Source organism: Dama dama, chromosome 25, assembly GCF_033118175.1.
Source record: "Dama dama isolate Ldn47 chromosome 25, ASM3311817v1, whole genome shotgun sequence".
Classification (NCBI taxonomy): Eukaryota; Metazoa; Chordata; class Mammalia; order Artiodactyla; family Cervidae; genus Dama; species Dama dama.
In genome coordinates, this window is record NC_083705.1 from 42,134,737 (window position 1) to 42,154,476 (window position 19,740).

At 43.0% G+C, this 19,740-nt stretch overlaps 1 non-coding gene across 1 annotated transcript; it reads left to right on the forward strand.

Moving 5' to 3' along the window:
* Positions 1-3,112: 3,112 nt before the first annotated feature.
* On the forward strand, positions 3,113-3,184 carry TRNAC-GCA (transfer RNA cysteine (anticodon GCA)). The gene has a single exon. It is a non-coding gene; the product is annotated as a tRNA-Cys (tRNA).
* The last annotated feature ends 16,556 nt before the right edge of the window (positions 3,185-19,740 follow it).

Genomic DNA, 19,740 nt, shown 5'->3' on the forward strand with positions numbered 1-19,740 from the left:
TCAACCCGTCCAGGTCTCGACTGTCAGTGAGTCATAATCTAACCTCTTAAAAGAGCAATTAGAATAATCTAGCATGTATCATTTATCTACCATCTATCTATCTATGTGTCATTCTCTATCTAGGTATGTATATCTAGGTGTGTATGTCTGTGGAAGTATTTTGAATTACATTAATGGCTAGTTTTCTGAACAGTGTAGAGTGGGAGATTTAACTTCCAAGCAAAGAAGTTCTCCTGATCATGTCTGAAGAGGAGAGAAAAGGAGAAAAAAAAAAGAGAGAGAGAGGTACTTAGAATTTATGTAATTCCCTCAAGGTCACAACCAATAAACACCAGAGCTGTAATGTGAATGCTCCATAAAAAGTCTGTGTTACCTTTTATGTTATATTACAGTGAGAATACAAAGGCATAAAATTTTTTTTCTGAGTGACAAGGAAGAAAAAATTTGTCATATTTAATACACAAGTTAGTTTTAAGCATTTTGAACAGATTATGTTTCTCTGCCTGGAATGCCATAAAACTGACCACAACTTCCCAAATGTCTGTGGGTTGCTTCTGTGGTTAGTATTGTCAATCAGCCGAAATGGACCAAAGCTTGGCCATCAGGCTATTCGATGCTTTTGATAATTACTATAACATGCCAGTCACTGATCAGTAAACCAAGATTTTCTGAGGACCCGTTCTGTGCTCAGTATTGAGCTGAGAAGCCTTGTGTGATACATTAAAAATGTAACACATGTTCTCATTCTCTGCCTTTAAGAAATATATTGCTGAGGAGTCAAGACAGAGCACATAAAGCAATCATTCACCGTGTAAGATAGTACATACTCGTGTGCCAAGCTGTATGTGTGAACTACAAACATCAAAAGAGAGAAAAGTGGTTCGGGGTGTTCATGGGTGTTTGTGGAGGAGCTGGGCTGACATCCTGGGTGACGAAGCTCTGATTCCTCTTTCTGCCTTCTGCAGGTTAATTACTAGAGGTTAATCATTAGATATCAATCCTTCAGTCCAACATCCTCTGGAAATAAGTTTTAAGTAAAAATGGTTACTTTCTAAAGGTAGCAATTGTTTTAAACAATGTTTTCCAATTAGTGCAGGGGGTTTCTTGCCACCTAAGATGTCCCAAGGAGGTTGTTCAGAGCAGACGCCTCCTGAAAGTGAGCTTCCACAGCTCACTTGGGTCTTCTGTCATTCCTCAGCAAAACTCTGAGAATCTCAGCTCTCTTCAGACTGCTCAACAATCAAGGATCCCTAGGCGGTAAGGAAAGCACACAAGAAGCCCCACAAGCCTCTTCATTGGCTCCCCCGACCCCACCACCAGCTCTGGACTTTGCTCCTCCCAGGGATAAAATGCAGGCAATCAATGCAAGATAATCATTCCAAAATGTTTGTGAGTCCAGGCCTTTCCAGCTCTGATCATCCCTAGTGTGTGGCTTGTCAGGATCATGGTAGCATATTTTACTCAATAGACCTGAGCCCTTAACAGTTCTATTTCCTAAACACCAGCTCTTATGGAGTCACCAACAGAGAAATGATTGTGGGGGAGAAAAGAGACGATTTTCTTTTTCCAGTGTTACTTCTGAATCCTCTTCTTTCTAGTCTTCATGAATCCTTCTGCTCACCCAAAAAGAAGTGGAGTCATCCTGCCAATTCCTCCCTAAGAAGCAACCACTTGACTTGCTCCACATGCCTGACCAGAAAATCTGAATATGCATGAGAATGTGTAAACACCCACAAGGCTGGGGGTGGGACAGCTAAACGGTAGAGTCCGTTCCTCTGTGTTGGCCAGAAGATGTCTATGTCAGTGTCAGTACAGGAAAAGTTTACAGGAAAAAAATGACATGGAAAAGGTAAAGGGACATTTTGGCTCTTCTTTTAAAACTCAAAGCAATAACATAGTCCCTGGCAGTCAGGGTTCAAAAGGCCAGCAGCATAATTAGTCTGTGCAAGTCTCAGCAATTCATACAGTTTAGAGATTTAAGGAATGGCATTAAAATGCCGTAAACATAATCCACAGAATAAAGTTTTGAGAACTGTTTGTTCTTAGTTTAGGTTTTATTTTTTGTTTGTTTTTAAAGTAAAGACTCACTTGCCTTTATGAGTCTCGTCATAGGGATTTCATTTCAGAAGTTTGGGTTTCAGAGAAATAAATAAAATTCCAAAGCCCACTGAAGTCTCCCCATGAGGGGGCATTTAGAAGCTGATTGCATCAGAAGTAAGTGGGGAATCGGGGCTGGGGCCACTAGCATTCACTCATTTTCACAGAGAGGAGGCAGAAGCCCGTATAGTGTGACTTGAAGGACTGTGGGGCACGCAGCCTTCCCCCAAATCAATCTTCCATGCTTTGCTCCTGTTTTAAAAGTCACATTTTGTTTTAAAGTCAAGATTTTCCAACTGTATTTCCTGAAGCCCCGGGCTTCTTTATCAGTGCCTATGAGCTGTGGAGAACACCAGATGTGTGGTCTCCCAGACCCCACTCTCAACTGTATTCCCACTTATTCCTATTTTCTTTGTTTGACATTTTTACTAGTAAATGAATTGAGCTATTTAGTTGGTAAAAAAGGGTTTTACTAAGTAAAAGCAAGAACAATAACAAACCATTCCCAAATTTAGAAAACTTCTGAGTCGAGTTGTCACTTTCAGCTGACAGTGTATGAACATGCCCAGGGCCGACGCGGATACAGGACACGGGACACGGCATTCCCAGGGGTCACTGCAGCTCCCTTAGCAAAGAGCAGAGCTTTGAGGCTGGAACCCCAAATCTACAATATGATGGGGGTGCTTATGGGGGGAGGGGGGACTGGAACAGGTAAGACGTCAAAAAGGGATGAGGAGGACCAAGGAAGGCTAAGCCCCAGGAAGTGGCACACTTTAGGGACTTGGTAGAGTATGCGGCATAAGAACATGGAAATTTCCAGGGAAGGTGCTAAAAGGGGCAGAGGCCCCTGAAAAGATATGACACATAATATCAAATGCATCAAATGAAAGATTCAGCTGATGCCAGGTAAAGAACTTCAGATATCAAGTGAAGGGAGAAGCTGAAAATCAAGATGCAAATTTCTAGGTAAATTGCATGGAATCAATGATTTGGGGCCTTCACTCACTTTGGGGCTTCCCTGGTGGCTCAGATGGTAAAGCATCTGCCTGCAGTGCAGGAGACCCAGGTTCAATCCCTGGGTTGGGAAGATCCCCTGGCGAAGGAAATGGCAACCCACACCCGTACTCTTGCCTGGAAAATTCCATGGATGGAGGAGCCTGGTAGGCTATACAGTCCATGGGTTTGCAAAGAGTCGGACATGACTGAGCAACTAACTCAACACTGTTAGATAGAGAAAGCCTTACTGTGAGTTCTACCCTCCACTCTGGGACAAGGAGCAAGTGTGAGGCCAACTCCTGCCTTGGACTTTAGTAGGAGAGCTTTCAAAGGAGAAACTCTAAGAGAAACTGCCTCTGTTGCTGAGTTTGGGAGGTTCCTCTGACACATACTAAAGCCCCTCTGGTGCTCTGGGGGAGCAGAGAGAACTGTGATTAGGAGATAACTTTGTCCCCCTTTGACTGCAAGTCAAGATCTGTGCTGCCTATAGCCAGGTGGAGATGTCCAGGGTCCTTTTACGTGGGACATGCATAAAAGAACTTCTGCCAGAGGACAGGGAACTGGGTTGGAGAAGATCTGTGCAAAATGAAGCACCAGAAAATCGGAGGCTGAGGGGCGAAGGGAACAGTAGGTCAGAGGTGAGGAGAACTGCTGTCGTCTGAAAGCCAAGCAGGTTGGGAGTCTGGAGGACCATCTGTGAGACTCTGAAAACAAGAAGGCAGCTTACAGACAGCACAATTAAGTAGGTTTTTTCTTTCCTTTTTGTCTTTCCTCTCCTATCTTCAACCTCAAAGTCAGAAAGAATAGCTATTGACTGATGAGAAAGATGAACAAAGAAGCAAGAAGTTCATCACATCCTTTTCTCCAAAGACAAACTTGTCCAGTTCCAGCTCTAGCAAATGGAGGACGTCTTATTTGCGAATGCAAATTGGAGTGTTAATTAACATATTGTGACTGAAGATCCTAATTTCTGAAATCAGACTTAAGAGATTTTGAGGTCTCATTTTATAAAATTAGAATGACCAGAAATGTCATTATGCTTGATAGTTTTCTTCCATAGACAGGAAAACAATATCTTCCCCAATGAGTTCATCTTGAAGAGGCAATCAAACAAAAATGCCTTTTAATGATAAGCCCATAAACCAGGCTTGTTTACGGAGCCAGTTAAAAATGATTACAGGACAGAGTTGATCCCACCCCCATTTTAATGTCCCGGGCAGGTCTTCACACAGAGCTAAAAAGTAAAATGCCACACACTGTGGTCAGGGGAACAGTGATAAATAGAAGGGTCCAGGAGGATCTAGGAGGTCAGGTGTATGTTTGCTTGTTTGGTGTCTTTTAGTTTTTCCTTGGGCTTCCCTGGTGGCTCAGTGGGTCTACAGTCCTAAGGGTCGCAAAGAGTCTGACCCAACTGAAGCAACTTAACATGCATATGTGACTTGGAGCCCGTGGGTTGCTTTCTTTTGAGTATGGATTTTTAACCAAGGGTTTGGTAAGTGTCTTCATTATTACCACTCTTTGGTTTTGTTTGGGTTAGTCACTAAATTGTGTCTGACTCTTACTGACCCCATGTGCTATAGCCTGCCAGGCTCCTCTGTCCATGGGATTCTCTAGGCAAGAACACTGGAGTGGGTTGCCGTTTCCTTCTCCGGGGGATCTTCCCAACCCAGGAATCGAACCCAGGTCTTCTGCATTGCAAGCAGATGCTTTACCAACTGAGCTATGAGGGAAGCTCTCTGCTGCTGCTGTCATTGACCCAAGGCCTTTTTTCAGTAGCTCTCAGAGTAGCAGCAACCCCAAATCCAAGAACTAGTTTTACCCGCTTTGTGTTAGGTGGCATCTCCAGTTAACCAATGCTTCAGCTACCTTCCAGGCTCCATGCTCTTCACCAATTCAAGCCTGACCATCAGATGTTTAACACCTTCAATGGTCTGCCCCTGCCACCCTGCCCTTCTGGGTACCCTATGCCTATGGTCACAAGGAGCCAGGCTCTCCCAACTCTTTCACTTTTCCAGTATCTTATCCCATAAGGCTCTCTATATTCTCTTGGACATCTTCTTCAACCCTGCTCAGAGTTCTGAAATCTTGTTCTTCATCCACTCTATTCTCAACTTCCTTCTCTTAAAAAAGAAAAAAGAAAGAAAGAAAAGAATTACAGGAAAAAAACATCCGAGAACCCTGTTTCCTTGGGGTTTTAGGAAGCATTTCTAATGAGCTGTTTTATTCATAAAATATTTCATAACAGTTATCTGAACAGTGCATAACAGTCTTCTGGAAAAAAATGTCTAATTCTATCCCTTGACCCACAGGGGAAGAGCTTGCGTGTCATAAAAATTGAAGGGAGGCTTGTGCATTTCTGGATCCAACAAAAACAAGAGTGGCATTGACCAGTGTTGACCCAGGTTTCTACCTTCTTACAGACAACACTAAGGTGCATTTACTCATTTATGGGCTTAGTAAGAGACAAGAGTTGAAGTTAGTGGTAGTTTAGAGGACAAGCTCAGACTCCAGCCCGTTACTAGCTGGGTGATGGCAACAAAGTCACTTAACCTCTCTAGGCCTCAGTGTCCTTATTTTAAAGCAAAACTGATACCAACCCTAACCTCATAGGAGTTTTATGAAGATTCAACAAGCTAATGTTGATATGGTGACCATGGTAAAGAACTGCTCATCTTTTATGTTGTATGAATCACTGATGAACAACCCCAGCTTTTGATGTTTGGGATCCACTATCATTTATTCCCACAAGGCTGCTCCCAGCTAATAGTCAAGCACGACAGTGGTACCAACGCAGATCACTTGAGTTATAAGACCTCTGGCCCACAAAGGTGACTTTGGCTTAAAGACTCCCACTGACTTGGCAGAACATTTCTTGGAATTGCACTGCAGCTTGAAACTCTTCCTATCCAGTGTTCCATCCTCCCAGTCTTCTTCCACAAGCGTCAGATAATCACTGTGGTAAAAAGACTCTTGCCACTTTCTTAAACCTCCTCCCGTTTTACCCTTCACATGTTTTTAGCCACAATAAGCCTTTTTCTTTTTATCCAATCTTAGTGTATACAAACACAGTTGGTAAAAATCAACAACTAGTGTACAAAGATACACAGATACACAAACATGTACAGTTATCTCTGGTATGTAGTACTCGCTCTGTAAATAGCACTTTTTATTATTAACAAATAGTGATTGGTAGCATAAACTTGAATGCTTGTGGGAACTCAGAAAAAGGAAAAATCGTTTCAAAACAAGACATTCAGAAAGATTTTGTAGGTAAGATAGATTTAGAGCTAGCTGGAAGAATCTCTAAAGTAAGATTTGTTTGAGATGGGGCTCTAGGAGAGATAGGAGATAATAAAAGGAACACAGAGGGACTTACCCAGTGATCTAAGTGGTTAAAACTCTGCTTTCTAATGAAGCGGGTGTGGGCTCAATCTCTGATCAGGGAACTAAGATCCCACATGCTATGGGGTGCAGCCAAAAGGAAAAAGAAACACAGAGAGTGGCTGGGAAATGGCGATGCTTCTAGATTGGCTGGAGTATGGGGAACATGTGCTGTTGTAATGCTGTGTGGGTATAGAAAAGTAGGTTGAGGATAAACTGGAGTGGAATTGTATGACTCAGTTGTGCTGTTGTACCAAGCAAACCCCAAATCTCAGAGGCTCACAAAAACAGACATTTGTTTCTCATCTGTGTTCTATGTTGGTGGCTCCCATGGCTCCATATCATATGTCTTCTCAACTTATTCTTCGACTCAGCCTGAAAGAGCTGTTCTTCCTTGGGAAACCTGGTTTCCCCAAGGCAAAGGACTGAAACTTATGATGCCTTTTGAAGCTTCTGCCAGAGACAAGACCTATGTCATGTCTGCTCATATTCTATTGGCCAAAATAAATCATATGGCCAAGCCTGGCATCAGTAGAGCAAGGGATACCCCTTCAACACAGGAGACACTAAAAGTTACATTGCTGTGGAGGAAGATATATATTCCTCTCAGGAAAGAGGGCTAAATAGTTGATAACAATAAATTGATTTACCACAGGTGAGAAATTATTCAGTTGACCATACATCAAAATTTAATATCTTTTAGTAGGCCAGTAAAGAAAACTGAGTGCTGAAGAATTGGTGCTTTTGAACTGTGGCATTGGAGAAGACTCTTGAGAGTCCCTCGGGCTGCAAGGAGATCCAACCAGTCCATCCTAAAGGAGATCAGTCCTGGGTGTTGATTGGAAGGACTGATGCTGAAGCTGAAACTTCAATACTTTGACCACCTGATGCAAAGAGCTGACTCATTTGTAAAGACCCTGATGCTGGGAAAGATTGAGGGCAGGAGGAGAAGGGGATGACAGAGGATGAGATGGTTGGATGGCATCACCAACTCAATGGACGTGGGTGTGGGTGAACTCTGGGAGTTGGTGATGGACAGGGAGGCCTGGCGTGCTGCGGTTCATGGGGTCACAAAGAGTCAGACACAACTGAGCAACTGAACTGATGAGTAGGCCAGTGAGATCATCAGGGTTACCTCTGGATATGAGATGAACTTGGAATGAAGGAGTAGAGGAGAATAAGACTGCATTGAACCAGGCAGGAGACATAGACAGGCAGGCTAAGGTCATGACAGCTGGTATTAACTGTTCCTTCTCTTCTAGGACTCAACTCTCTTGTCTTTGTTCTGAGACCTACACAAGGGGATGGAGAGGCAAGTCACCTGTCAGGACAAGGAACAATGAAATCACTTTCTAAGTGTCTAGATATAAAGGGAGGCAGGGCCAATTCTCAAGGATAGACCTCAGAAAACTGTGAAAGAGAAATCAGATTTATCTTCAGAGCCCACTCTCCTTGCACCTCTCCTTTCACAGGACCCCACAGTTTCCATCCCTATGGAACAAGCCCCAGCTCACAGTGCTCTCCTTTTGTCCCCAAGGTGCCCAGGTGTCCCGACCTGTGATCCCTCACAGGCCCTCCCACACCCTACCAAGTGACTCCCACTGCCTCTGGCCTGACCCTTCTGCTTCAACCCACCTTCTTCCAAGGACAACTTCCCAATCACTAATGTCATCCCATCATCAGGGCCTGGCTAGGCAACTGGCTAGCTGTTCCCTTCAAAAACAGTTCACTCTAAAACATTACTTTACTACTAAATTTTAAGTGACTGTCTCAGGTGGACAACAGCTTCACCTCCAAAAAGCGGTCTCCTATATAAGCCAGTTGAAGAAGATATTCTTAAGCAAGGAAACCAGTTAGAAGCAGTTCTTAAACCATACCACACAGGCAAGTTCTCAGTGTGTTAGCATCCTAGCACCCCATCTTGGCCCCTTCTTAGCAGACTATGTGGAGCACGTCACATATAATTTCTTGGTCTGCACAGGGTGCAGTTAGATGATGTCAAATATTGCATTCTATTATCCTGCATATATGCATGCATGCTAAGTCACTTAAGTCATGTCCGACTCTGTGTGACTCTATGGACTGTAGCCCACCAGGCTCCTTTATCCATGGGATTCTCCAAGCGAGAATACTGGAGTCAGTTGCCATGCCCTTCTTCAGGGGATCTTCCTGACCCACAGATTGAACTCTCATCTCTTACATATGCTGCATTAGCAGGCGGGTTCTTTGCCACTAGCACCACCTGGGAAGCCCATCCTACAAATGCATTTTAATGAGAGTAGCAGCTTCAGAGCCAGGGACCAAGGCCTGAACATTCCAGAACCTATTACACCCCAGTATAACCTAATATAATGATCATGCTGTGTGCTACAAAACTGCTGAAGGGTGTCAGTTCTCTTGCTGTAATCCTCACATGCATGGACAAACTTTCTAAGTCACTATTTTTGATGGGAATAGAAGGGAAGGTCATACTAGAGAAAAAGGTGACTCCCAGATCTGCCCATGATCCTTCCTGGTGGCTCAGTGGTAAAGAATCCACTTGCCAATGCAGGAAACATGAGTTCAAGCCCCAGGTCAGAAAGATCCCCACCCACTCCAGTATCTTTGCCTGGGAAATCCCATGGACAGAGGAGCCTGGAGGGTTACTGTCCATGGGATCGCAAAGAGTTGGACACGACTGAGCGGCTGAACAGACCGGCACTGGTTTATTAAGTATGTGTGGGCTCATCTTGAGAAGCAGGATCCTTTTCATGCACCAGAACATCAGAGCGCTGGTTGAGACAATTCAATATTAAAAAAAAAAAAAAAAAAAAAAGGCTCAATGATTCTAACAACATCTGCCCCTTGGGTGAATAAATAACCCAGCACCTTCTCACCAGTGGCATCAGGTCACAGGGTAATCTTCAGGGCACCGTCTCCCACAGGCACAGAGAGGCCAAAGCCTTCTCCCACCACAGCTTCCAGATTTTCCGCTCTCCACAAGCAGTGCGTCCAGCTGGACCTGAAACTGTATCGCCTGCTGCCAGTTGCTCCTGAGCCACCTCTGAAGTCGAGGGCCAGCTCTCCGCTGAGCAAGGCTGAAAGCAAGCCGCTTGGAGGCCTGCTTCCTCCGCAGCTCCACAGCCACATCGGTGCCCCCCACCCCCGGCCACCTCCCCGCCCCCGTGCCCGGGACTCCGTGAGCCTCCTGGCACCAGCTTCCCTTCCACAGCGGAGACAGTCCATCACCGCTCCTACCATTGGTGAGTTAAAAGGCGTCTGTTTATGAATACATTTTGCCAAATGTGAGTGGAGTGCGGCGACGGAAGAGGGCAAGACGGGGAAAGCTGTGCTGAGAGAGACTGGGAGGCTTGGGGCTGACTTGGCAGATGACAGGTTTTGTTACAGATTTTTAAAATAATGTTGCTTTAAGAACCGAATAAAAAGCCAAGCCAAGAAACATCAACAGTAAGTTTTCCTCCTTTCCACCCCCCCCCCCACCTCCACCCCCTCCCGCAAAAGATATGCTGAAGCCAGGTTTAATTTTATGTCAGGAAAGAATTCCCTCCTGAGACTTCCCTGGCCGTGGTTCAGTTGAGGATAATGTTTTCCAGCCACGTTTCCAGAGTCTCTCAAAGACTGAAAGGAAAACGGGCAAACAATCTCGAAGCCTTCGCTTTGAAGCAGCAGGGGGCGCTGTTATGATTAAAAAACAAAAAACAAAAACCGCGGGTGGTTTCTTCTTGGACGGAGGTGATGACTGAAATTCCGGCAAGGTTCTCTACCTTTTCTTTTCAGGACCAGGGAGTACCTAAAGAATAAAATATTTACAGATGCTAGCAAATTTTATGCCTCTGATTTTAATGCAAAGACTTCATGTTATATTTTACATCAAAAGGGAAGAAGTGCCAGCATCTGCAAAACATAAAAGTATTTCATGATTACTTCCATCACCGTGTAATAAAGCATATCTCATATAGTTATTGCAGTCCCAAAGTCCCCGATAGAAGTGGATGTTTAGAATTGGACTTCCAGGGCCTAAAAAAGAGCCATGCCAAAATCCACCTACCCTTACCACATAAGGTATATCAATGCTGCCCAGACTACTTCTGTTCAGTAATTCTGGTTTTTAAACTACTTGGGCCCACTTAAAAACTAAGGGAGAGATTGAGAGGCCACACTCACTGATTATCATTAGAAACAATATTTGCTCTGTTTCTTACCAGGTTGTTTTAAGGTTCTACATTAAAACACACAATGTGACTTCACACAGAGTCAAGGAGTAAATGACTGTTACTACACGTATACTGTACTACCTGTAACTATGTTATTATGAATGTTAATGCATCTTAGCTAATTCTAATAGCCCCCTACCTCTGATTACTTGTTTCATTCTAGCATCAACAGAACCCTTATGCATAAAACCTTCTGAAGCTAAAATTCTACAATTTCTCATACACATTTCTGTGAGTGTTGCTTATACATTGTCAAGAATGTCCCCAGGAGTAGTAAAGTAGGTTTCTAGGGGAGTTGGTTAAGGGAATGTTGAAGTTCAGGGAAACAGTCCCAGAGAAGAGGGAGGTGATGGGGAATTGACTGGAACGTAAAGGATTTAATAGGAGAAGAGGCATTGTTCATGGAGGAAGTTGAAAAATCAGAAACGCTCTCAAACAGGTATATGGGTAATATAATACCCCAAGGGCTTCCCTGATGGCTCAGAAGGTAAAGAATCTACCTGCAATGCAGGAGACCTGGGTTTGATCCCTGGGTTGGGAAGATCCACTGGAGGAGGGCATGACAACTCACTCCAGTATTCTTGCCTGGAGAATCCCCATGGACAGAGGAGCCTGGTGGGCTACAGTCCATGCGGTTGCAAAGAGGCAGACAGGACTGAGCGACTAAGCACAGTACAGCACGTACTACTTCAAAGACTAATATTATATGGTGCAAGGAATTCTATTACAGCAGAGTGCCTCAGCTTTTCAGAGTGATTATGGGAGAATGACCTGAGAAAGGAAGAAATTGGTCAGAATATAGACTTAGACTAATAAGGGACTGGCAGGAACAGAGTCTACAAACAAGAGCGATGCGATATATATGTGTGTGTATGTGTGTGTGTGTGTATGTATATTGCTTATGGCAACCCCAGTATTCTTGCCTGGGAAATTTCATGAACAGAGGAGCCTGGTGAGCTGCAGTCCATGGGGTTGCAAAGAGTCACACACAACTTAGTGACTAAATAAACAACAAACAATGGAGATGTGAAATTGTTGAGGGAACAGAGACAGAATTATAAGTAGTTCAAACATGGCCTAGTCTTTCCTCAGAAGAATTATGAGAGAAGTTACTCTTAATATTCTCTAGTATCATGAAATACTTTGCATTTCTGCTCTAGAGAGAACAAACATATCAGCTCTTTCCAAACATGGACGGCTTACGTAATGTCTCCTAATATACGAATCAGCAGAGTTCTCAGTGGTTCTGGGAAGTTCCAGATCATCCTGAAACTGGTTAGATACTCATTCTAAACTGATCTGAGTAGGAGCTGCCATACATCTTCACTTCATTTTTATACTGTGAGCCTCTTTGGGTCAGAACAAGACTGCATTTCTGCACGTCCTCCATGGGTACCTCTGACCATGTTCTGATCCCCAGAGGGTTCAGTGGGGACATTAGTGAATGGTGCTACTTGTCAGATTCAGTGATAAATCAATAAAGAAAGGTTTGCTTTGATAGCAGTTTGGGGTTGAATTTTGGTTGAACTTTGTGCAGAGCATCTATGAATTTAAGTGAGTTTCCACATGTACCTACTTTAGAAAGCAGTGCTAACTCAACAAGAAACATAAATCCGTTGTGTTTCTCGATCATTCTCCCCCATTGTATGATATCAAGTATTAATTCTCTACTGGGTAGTAGGTCTCCTCAGGTATCTGAGGCAATGTCATAGTTTTCCAGTTGTTTTCAGATATCAAGGGCTTCCCTGATAGTTCAGTTGGTAAAGAATTCTCCTGCAATGCAGGAAATCCCAGTTCGATTCCTGGGTTGGGAAGACCCACTGGAGAAGCAATAAGCTACCCACTCCAGTACGGCACCCCACTCCAGTACCCTTGCCTGGAAAATCTCGTGGACAGAGGAGCCTGGTAGGTTACAGTCCGTGGGGTCACAAAGAGTCAGACACGACTGAGTGACTTCACTTTCACTTTCACTTTCCAGTGTTCTTGGGCTTCCCTTGTGGTTCAGCTGGTAAAGAATCCACCTGCAGTGTGGGAGACCTGGGTTTGATCCCTGAGTTGGGAAGATGCCCCGGAGGAGGGAAGGCTACCCACTTCAGTATTCTGGCCTAGAAAATTCCATGGACTGTATAGTCCATTTGGGTCACAAAGAGTTGGACACGACTAAGCGACTTTCACTTTCACTTTCAGATATTAAGCTGCAGTCCAGCCATTCAATTGGAGTTTATCTTCACCTTCTACCTGTTGCCTCTTTACCCAGTCCAAGTATGAACTGGCGCCCTACCTGATCGCAGGACTACTTCAAGGGTACCACCACCTTGTGTCCCCCTTCTAGGATTACCCTTCAGGGGTGTTGAGCTGAGAGGTGCACAAGGAATGGGAAGAACACCAAGCCAACAGGATACCACCATAATATCTCTGTCTTCGTGAGTGCTCCTTCTCTGGACACAGCCTGGCTATTGATGCCCGCTGTGAGGCAGGCTCCAAATTCTGACTCTGGGGGCTAGTGGTATGAGTTCTTTGAGATCCAATGATTTGAGAAGTTGAAAATCCATTTTCAGCTCTTGTCACTGGCCATGTACTGTATAGTCTTCTGTAGCTGGAGTGTGGTGGGGAAAGTCTTGGAATTGGGGTGAATCAACCTCAAATTAATTCAAACTCGCATCCACTTGACCCACAGAAGTCTCCTTTCTTGACCATTAAACTGAGTACCCCAACACTGTGCCCTCCCTCTAGCCCTTTCAGCAAAACTCATCTTCCCTGCTCCCATGATAAATTCAAGTTCTTTTCCTCAGCAAATGCCCAACTAGAGGACCAAAGGATACAACAGTCTTTAGGAACAATTCTCTTCGAACCCCTAAGGAGGCTTTTGGGGAGAAAGGCCAGGTATCCCCATTTCCATTCCCCATGGGAAAGGAGTTGCCTCTCATCTCATGGACACTCTGTTCTGTCGACCCTTGGATTTACCTCCTCACTCTCTAGCGGCCAGTTTTTTTAGTGTAGCAGTGTAGCAGAGGGCTTCCCAGGTGGCTCAGTTGTAAAGAATCTGTCTGCAAAGCAGGAGATACAGGTTTGATTCCTGGGTCAGGAAGATTCCCCAGGAGAAAGATATGGCAATCCCTTCTAGTACTCTTGCCTGGAAAATCCCATGGACAGAGGAGCCTGGCAGGCTACAGCCCTTGAAGTCAAAAGAGCTGTACATGGCTTGGTGACTAAACAACAAAATGTAGCAGATGGAGGCTGGTAGTAGCTGGCCACACCCATCATCTCTTAGAAATGTTGAGTCTGACTCCAGTGTCTTGTCAGTGCAGTTACTGAGTTCTTTCTCTGTCCTTTCCCTTGAGTCTTAGTTGCCAATCTCAGGTGTCCCACTGATAGAATAAAATGGAATTAAACAAAGTTCTTTGGAAGAAAGAAAATATAGAGTAAACATAAATATTTAGGACAGCTATTTGGAATCATTTGGGCCATTCTTAAGAGTTTTCGTTATTACCTATTACAATAACTTCATTTTCATTTAACAAATAAGAACCAAATTTTATCACAAGTCAGACATAATGATAGACTTTAGCTCTGCAGAAAAGAAGACATAGCCCCTGCTCTTTCAGAGTCCTTTACTATTGTGTAATATTTACAACACAGCATCCTGATGCTAGTGTGAAGGTAGGCTAAGGCCACTAACAGCAGACAGAAGACATGCTTCTACAGAAGTCAGGGTAGATTTCAAAGAAGAGATATCATCTGACGTGGCTCTTGAAAAATGAAAGCCATCAGTCATTAGGTAGGAAAAAGAAAATAGGGGGAAACATCTCAAGGAGAGATAATAATGGCATGTGCAATGACAAAGACTCAGCTCATATGCCTTTGGAGGGTGTGCTAAGTTGCTCAGTCGCGTCTGACTCTTTGCGGCTCTATGGCCTGGGGCCTGCTAGGCTCCTCTGCCCGTAGGATTTTCCAGGTAAGAATACTGGAGTGGGTTGCCTTGTCTTCCTCCAGGGGATCTTCCCCACCCAAGGATCTTCCCCCAATTCGCATCTCCTGTTTTCTGCAATGGCAGGTGGGTTCCTAACCACTAGCACCACCTAGGAATCCTTTGGGGTGGAGTGATGCCTAAAGATGGGCCTAGCAGAGCCACTTGAATCTAAACTGCAGGTGGCTTTAGATTGTCTGTTAAGGAGTTTCGGGTTTTTCTGCATGTGAAATGGAGACTATCAAAGGTTTTAAAGCAAAGGGCCAACTCAAAGAATGTCGTTTTCATAATAAGTCTCTGATCTCAAAGTAGACTAGGATAAGAAAACAGGGAGTTAGGAAACAGTTGTGAACACCGGGGGGTGGGGGGCAGACAGATTGGTGAGTGCCTGAACTCCGTGTGCAGCGTCAGGAAGAAAGAGAAGGAACAGACAGGAGAAAACTTTCAGAGGAGAATGGAATTGAGAATGACTCAGTGATTTTAAGCTTGGGTGTCTGGGTACATGGAAATAGTCTGCTAAGATAAGGAGGAGCACAGGAAGATCTGGCTGAGAAGGAGATAAGGGTGCAGTTGGGGACATGCTACACTGGAGATGAACTGTTGGAAAGCTTGGAGGTATTTGGGCAGGAGTTCAGGAGAAAAGTCTAGGTTAAATGTGGGAATAATCAGTGAGCAGATGAGGCTTGAGCCTAGGTGAGTGACTGTGAGAATATCCAGTGAGAATGTGTAGAAAGAGAGCAAGATGCTAAGGATAGAACATTTAAAGCGCCAAAAGTTAGTGAGAAGGGAGTTCTGGACAAGGGGTGAGAAAAAAATCATTAAGAGAAGAAATTAGGACACAGCATCTCTCAAAAGCCAACGCCAGGGGAATGTCCAACAAGACAGAGGTAGTTCCAGTGTTAGATGTTAGAGAAAAGTATGCAGAATAAAGACCAAAAAGAAATGGTTATGAGATAAAGAAATTGGGAAGTACTTGAGTGATGCTAGCTTTAACCAGACCATGTTTTTCTTATGTTTAGATAATTGAAATTAATATCTTAAAATAGGTGTTTTAGAGAACTTGTAGCTATCTCTTGGATCAGAAATCTCAGGAAATGCTGATTTTTCCATAGACCATGAAATGTGCTTATATCCTTACATTTTTTTTCTTTAGGATAAACAATTTTTTAGCAAATAAGCAAAAAGAGGCACTCTTTTTTTTTTGTTTGTTTTGAAGGGGTAAACTATATATGAAAATACCCATTACTGAAAGGGTTGGAAGTGATAACAGCAATTTTTCTCTGCAGGAAAGGAAATAACTTAGATTCAGGAAAAGTAGCTTGCTGACAAGGCAGTCAGTCACATGGCTCCCTGAAGGAAGTTAAGAGACTAGTTTTTTAAGGTCATAGATCTATGAAAAGTGAAGTTGAGTTTCACTTGAATAAAGTTTTCTTTGGTTATACTGAATGGACTGTCAAAAAAAAAACACAAAATCCAGCAGAAACACAAAAGGTTGAGGTAGTAATGCCTCTCTCCATGCTACAAGCTTAGAAATGTCAAGTCGGATTACTTGCTGAAAGAGTAAACATCTTGAAATATGGTAAGAAAATGCATAAGTAGAATTTATTTAACACTCTATTTCCATTCTATGCGTGTAAATGCATATTTTCTTGAACAAAACATCAAAAGTAAAAATTTTGTAAAAATATAGCCTTCTCCTTTTTGTGAAGACTTGGAGCAAAGGCTTACCATATAAATATACATTATGTTTTCTTCTATTCATAGATAACACATTGTCAAATAAAAATGATACCTTTATGTTATCGCTACTCAAGACAGTATCTTGTGATATATATGGACTCAGAGAGGATGGAGAAGAAAGGAGATACTGATAAAATTAATTAAATGCCTACTGCAGGCACGTGCTGAAAATTCTGGTAATATTCATGAAAAGTTCTGTGAATTGTGTCCAGTGTTCAAAGAGTTTGGGTGTACTCCACTTTGGGACACGTCTTCTAAGTGCCCCAAGCCCTATGCTGTGTTTATTCAGTCGTAATGTGATTATCAAAGTCCATGAATCCATTCTCATTTTGAGTCAGGGATAACTGGGATCTAAGAATAACTAGAGATGAACAAATTGTAAGATTATCTTGGCACCTCACTATGGATTGCTTTGCCTCTCTCAGTTTCATCTCTTGACTCTCTTTTGGAAAGCAAGCCTGTTTAACAATCATAAAGACACGGGAGTCTACCTAGATAATTCGCCTTTTCCTTGAATTGTACATTCCTTTATAACCTCAGAGATTTATCTATGCCTACATCCTACCCAATGTGGAATCTCTCTGATGCTGTGAAGCATCTGAATCAAATATCTAGACCTGGGCACCACACAGACTTGAGTTCCAATACCAGCCCACTTTCACCAATTAGCTGTATATGGAGGCAAGTTGGTTAATCATTTAAAGTAAAATTGGGATGATTAAAATTCCTTCTTTGGGGGACTAGTATAAAGACTAAATGTGATACTATTTTTTATAACATACTTGGTATGGTGCTCTGAGCTTAAATGATAGTTGGGAGAAAAACTCACTGGGTTTCTTTCAGTTACCTGGAACTTATCTTTTTTAACTTTTTATTTTGTATTCAGGTATAGCTGATTAACAATGTTATGACAGTCTCAGTTAACAGCAAAGGGATTCAGCCATGCATCTACTTGTATGTATCTTCCCCCAAACTCCCTTCCCATCCAGGCTGCCTGGAATTAATATTTTAAATAACAGTCTTTCCCATTTTTGAAATGTCACCATGTTTTAATACCTTTCAATTGACCAAGCCAAAATCTATCTTATTCTTACTTTTTCCCACTAATTCTGTCCTCTGGAACACCATGAAATAAATCCAGTTTTCAAGTATTTCCGTTTCATTCAACACTGAACTGTCCATTGTTGGGAAACCAAACAAGCAAGGCAACATTTTAGGCTGAAATAATCTCAGGTAATAGAGGAGAGAAGATACATAGACAAATAATATGTCTGCACAGTAAAGTATTTAAAATGTGTAAGGGTCCAGAAATATACAGTGTGAATTAAATTATTATACAAACAGAATATGGGTAAAGGACAGGAAGAAATTAATTATTGGAACACAAAGAAAGAGATGAAGCCTGTGCTTGAAAAAATTTTGTGGAAGAGGAGTTATGCTATGCCCTGAAGGATATGTAACACACAAGAGCATCCTGAAGGAAATTGCATGTGCAGAAACATGCAGGCAATGTTCAGAAAGCAAGGGGCCGTGCAGTGGACAATAGGCATGACTCTCTGGTGTCAAGGGATATTGTGGTCTATATATGCACGAAACGTCAGGCTAACCTGAACTAAACCAATGCTTCTCATGTAACTTTATAGTTAGTAACATAGTCATCATTCTGCATTTTCTTCATCCATCAGTATTCACAGTACAAAGCTAATATAGATAGTCATTGAAAATCATTCATGTTAAAAAAAAATCTTACATAAAAAGTTCAGGACATACCAGGTCTGCTGCTGCTGCTGCTAAGTCACTTCAGTCATGTCTGACTCTGTGCGACCCCATAGACAGCAGCCCACCAGGCTCCACCGTCCCCGGGATTTTCCAGGCAAGAACACTGGAGTGGGTTGCCATTTCCTTCTCCAATGCATGCAAGTGAAAAGTGAAAGTGAAGTCGCTCAATCGTGTCTGACTCTTAGCGACCCCATGGACTGCAGCCTACCAGGCTCCTCCGTCCATGGGATTTTCCAGGCAAAAGTACTGGAGTGGGGTGCCACTGCCTTCTCCATACCAAGTCTAAGTACAGAATAATGAGTAGAAGTGAGCCATTTTTTTCCCAGCTGGCATAGTTGCCTCCCTTCCTCTTTCATTTATTCAAGGACACCATGCTGGCAATTTGCCCATTTTAACTTTCTCCTTACTCTACAGCTTTCTCATTACCAAACAGATATGCTGTGACTTCTCCCAGTCTGGAAAACAATTCACCTCAACACTGCTTCTACCTCCAACCAACTACTCTCTACAGGAAAAAAAAAAATCTTAGAAAAGAAAATGGTGTGTGTATATAGTTCCCATTGCCTGTTCAACTCCCTCCCACCCCCCCGCGGGTTTTGCCTTCAAAACACATCAGCTATCTGACTTCATATCACCATATGTACCACTACCATTCTAGCCCAAGGCACTATCAAGTCTTTTGGATCCCAATAGTTTCTGACGTGGTCTTCCCATTTTTTTTTTTTTTTTTCCATTCATTTGCTCTACTTTATTTCCAACATAGCATCTGGATGTGATTCTGCTGAAGCATATGTCAGATCATGTCATTCCTCTGCTCAGAACCCAGTGAAGCTTTCCATCCCGTTCAGAGTGGAGAGTGGCATTCTCTACACAGTAATCTCTCAGGACCCATGCTGTCCACTCTCATGGTTCTCTCTCTGACTCCATCTCCTACAACTCTCCTCCTCACTCTCTCTGCTCCAACAACTCAGGCTTCCAAAGCATTCTTTGAGCTTCCCAGACTTGTCTCACTTCAAATAATTATGTGCCATATGCTTAATTATCTGCTGGCAAGTTTTCTCTTTTCAGAATGATTTCTGTTGCTTGTAATGGGTTGGTCTACAGCAAAGACTAATTCTCTTTGTGATTTGAAAACACTGTCTACAAACTCCATTATTAAAGCACATTTATTTTTTAAAATGTATCCCTAATGCCTTACTAATTTTTTATCATGTGGACCCTTTTCAGCTTTCATCCTCTTAAATTATCTTTATTGCTGTACATGATTAACACCTCCTTTCTACTTGAAAGTCTCTCCCACTTTTTCTTCAAAAGTACGGGTCCCTTGAAATAGGTCCTTCCTCCATGAGTGCTCTACAGTCTCATTCACTAGATCATCCTCTTCAGTTCCCAGCCCTTTGGCAGTTCACAGAATTCTATCTTTTGTCCTCTGCTCTTTGCACATATTAAATCTGGGAAATCTCATCCTCTCCCTAACGCAGATCTCCAACTATACACACACCCAACCTGAGCTCCAACTTTCCTTCTGAGGTCTGTTCCCAATTGCCTTCCAGCCAGCTGTTTCAA